This window comes from Oryzias melastigma, linkage group LG17, assembly GCF_002922805.2.
Source record: "Oryzias melastigma strain HK-1 linkage group LG17, ASM292280v2, whole genome shotgun sequence".
Lineage (NCBI taxonomy): Eukaryota > Metazoa > Chordata > Actinopteri > Beloniformes > Adrianichthyidae > Oryzias > Oryzias melastigma.
The window spans coordinates 2,014,008-2,017,898 of NC_050528.1; the positions used below are offsets into that span (position 1 = coordinate 2,014,008).

Below are 3,891 nucleotides of genomic sequence, written 5' to 3' on the forward strand. Positions count from 1 at the left end.
CCACATCTGGAACATATGAGGCCTTGAGGTATGCAGTGGTGCAGAGGGGCATTCTCAGGCTCACAAAGAGCCTCAGTCCAGTTCCTTTGTTATTCAGAACCAGCAGCCCGGTTCTGGGAAGAACCTTCGGTTATTCGGACAGTTTGGGTCTCGCTGTTTCCTTGTTGCTCTGCTCTTTCCATCACTCCCCGTCGGTCTGGAAACGGTCCGTTCTGCTGAGTCTGCTGAGTGTCTCTGGATCTGCCTGGCTCCGGTCCTCCAGAACCTCGCCGCTCCAGAAGCTGCTGTTCTGATCCAGGATGGGGGCTGGAGTCGGGGTGGTGGGAGCGCTGCCAGCTCCATAATGGGTTCCACATGTGGACGGGTCGCTCCACCCCGAGCCCCTCCCTGTCACCCAAAGCATCATGGAACTGCTCGGTCAGCATTTCTGACTTCCTGCTCCACCTGACGGAGAAACGGAAAATATTTGGAGGATTTGTCAGAAAAAGTCTCTGAAGCCAAAATAATAAATATTAGGATTTCAGAGACTGATGGAGGATCTGCTTCACGTGACCTTTACTTTGAAAGGGAGCTGTGGTCTCAGGGTCATTTGGGATCTGAAACTGATCAGAAACTGAAACTTATCAGAAGCTGAAACTGATCAGAAGCTGAAGCTTTACTCCGGCTAATCAGCACCTTTCAGAGCTCTGGTGGTTTTTGTTTGTCTTCACTTTCCACCTATTTTGGCTATTTTGAACAAAATCAGCCCAATTCTGACTTTGGTGGGCTGTGGTGTAGTGGTCAGCACTATTGCCTCACAGCCAGAAGTTCCTGGTTCAAATCCCAGCTGGGTGGTTTCTGTGTGGCGTTTGCGTGTTCCTCCCATCCATGTGAGAGGCATCAGAGGCGAACTAATGTCTGTAAATGCCCCCAAAGGTGTGGCTGTGTGGTCCTGAGATGGACTGCATCCATCCAGAACAAGCCCCGCCCTCACCTGACACTGGCTGGGATAGGCTCCAGCCAAAGTCTCTGGACTGGCAGGTCACATGGCTCAAAACTACCTTAACTTTGTCCCGCCCACCTACCAATTCATGAAATGTTGGTGAGATGGGCAAAGTAATCAGCAGTCAATAAGCCCCTCCCACTTTAGACCTCAGAATCCTCTGGATGGTGTCATACATGATCCGTCCTCTTTGTCTGTGAAACATTAGCAGTTGATAAGATTTTTTTATATGTTTTTAAAGCACTTAAAGCACCACATTTTTTTTAAAACAGGAAAAACGATTAGACAGTCTGAAGAAGGAAAATCCAAGCTTCAGCCTGGAGCGGATATTGTTGCATAGAACTAAAACCGCATCAGCAATCTGTTCACCTGCAATATATTGTTTCCTGCTGACGTGAACTGCAAGTTTAGCTTCACCAATAATAAAATTTAGCAGTAGCCAATTCTCTTTGGTGTCTTTCTTGTTTCCTGATCCATAAATAAAACAGCGCTTTGAGAAAAGGATGAAGATGATGCAAATGATGGCAAGATTATGGAGATGATGAAGATGTGGAGATGATGGAGGTTTTTTATTTTTAAAACGTCAGTTTAATCACAGATCATATAAAACAGGGATACGTGGACTTAATCACTCAAAAAAGCAGTAAAACATCTCCCCATCACACACAGAACAAAGAAGAGCCTTATAGCACCACAATTTTATAAAACAGGATAAACGAGTAGACAGTCTGAAGAAGGAAAATTCAAGCTTCAGCCTGGAGTAGATATTGTTGCGTAGAGATGATGGAGATGATTAAGGTGATGAAGATGATGAAGGTGATGGAGATGATGGAGATGATGAAGGTGATGATGGAGATGATGGAGATGATGGAGATGATGGAGATGATGAAGGTGATGGAGATGATAGAGATGATGGAGATGATGAAGGTGATGGAGATGATGGAGATGATGAAGATGATGGAGATGATGGAGATGACAGAGATGATGGAGATGATGAAGGTGATGAAGATGATGATGGAGATGACAGAGATGATGGAGATGATGAAGGTGATGGAGATGATGGAGATGACAGAGATGATAAAGGTGATGGAGATGATGGAGATGATGGAGATGATAGAGATGATGGAGATGATAGAGATGATGAAGGTGATGGAGATGATGGAGATGACAGAGATGATGGAGATGATAGAGATGATGAAGGTGATGGAGATGATGGAGATGACAGAGATGATGGAGATGATGAAGGTGATGGAGATGATGGAGATGATGAAGGTGATGGAGATGATGAAGATGATGAAGATGATGAAGGTGATGGAGAGTCCGTTCTGAACATCGTTCCGGTTCAGGTTCCTAATGGACGTGAGTGTTTTCTCCTGTGTTTTGTGTTGTGATGATGGATGGAGTGATGGTGAACATCTGAGCGATGGCTCTGACTCAGGAGAAGACAAAGGCGGAGCTTCAAAAAAAGCAGATGATTGGATGTGGCGACTCCTGAATACAGCAGTAGACAGAAGACATGAGACTAAAACTCTATTCTTAAAAACAGAACAAATACGAACATGAATAAACTCTATTTCAGAATGCAAACAACACTTTAAAGACAATTAAGAAGCTGAAAGATTTTAATCAGAAAAGCTAAAAAAATGTAGTTGAAAAGCTGAAAGATTTCAGTCAGAAAGGTTAAAAGATTTTAGTCTAAAGAAGCTGAAAGATTTTAGTCAAAAAAGCTGAAAGATTTTAGTCAAAAAAAGCTGAAAGATTTTAGTCTAAAGAAGCTGAAAGATTTTAGTCAATAAAGCTGAAAGATTTTAGTCCAAAAAAGCTGAAAGATTTTAGTCTAAAGAAGCTGAAAGATTTTAGTCAAAAAAGCTGAAAGATTTTAGTCAAAAAAAGCTGAAAGATTTTAGTCTGAAGAAGCTGAAAGATTTTAGTCAAAAAAGCTGAAAGATTTTAATCAAAAAAGCTGAAAGATTTTAGTCAAAAAAGCTGAAAGATTTTAATCAAAAAAGCTGAAAGATTTTAATCAAAAAAGCTGAAAGATTTTAATCAAAAAAGCTGAAAGATTTTAGTCCAAAAAAGCTGAAAGATTTTAGTCTAAAGAAGCTGAAAGATTTTAGTCAAAAAAGCTGAAAGATTTTAATCAAAAAAGCTGAAAGATTTTAGTCAAAAGAAGCTGAAAGATTTTAGTCAAAAAAGCTGAAAGATTTTAGTCAAAAGAAGCTGAAAGATTTTAGTCAAAAGAAGCTGAATGCTCAAACGTAGAACTAAAGGATTTATTTCGGAGCGTGTTTACACTTTGGGACAACAGGAGGTTTTCAGTGATGCATCAGAGCATCGACGGTCTAAGTTAATCCTACTTTGGCCTGAGCAAGTCCAAACCATGATAGGGGGTAGAATCCAGACCAGACGTGGTTTTCCATCATTTAGTTTTTGCTCCAGATGGCCCTGGCTTCTGTTTTAGACCAAACTCCTTTGGCGGTGCTAGACCAGGACCAGGAGTGGTGGTTCAGTTACTGCAGCCAGCTTCGGCCCGGTTCTCTGAGAGGAGCCTTAACGAGACCAGACGACCCGGTCTGCATTTCTGGGGTTTGATCTGGAATGATAACAGGGAGAAGAGCAGGAAATGAACCAGAGGAGGAACCCAAACACCAACTCAAACTTGAATCCACCGAAAGACGCAGTGACACACCCTCCAGCTGTAAGCAGCAGGGCCCGCCGCGTCTGTGAGGCTGGTCTTGACCCGCTTTTCCTCCAGATTTGTAGCAGGACCCTTTCCTGTGAGGCGGACGCTGCTCACCTTGCCCGTGTTCTAAAGCTGAATTGGTCATTCTCCATGGTCATTTCTCTGAACCGCGTGGTTATTATTGGAGGAGTTCTCGTTGCAGTGACTCACACACCCCCCCCCCCCC

At 42.9% G+C, this 3,891-nt stretch overlaps 1 protein-coding gene across 1 annotated transcript in view; it reads left to right on the forward strand.

Annotated features, from left to right (window-relative positions):
* LOC112139449 (collagen alpha-1(XI) chain) overlaps window positions 1-3,891 on the forward strand; it is a 58,788-nt gene that overhangs the window by 1,667 nt on the left and 53,230 nt on the right. The window lies entirely within an intron of this gene.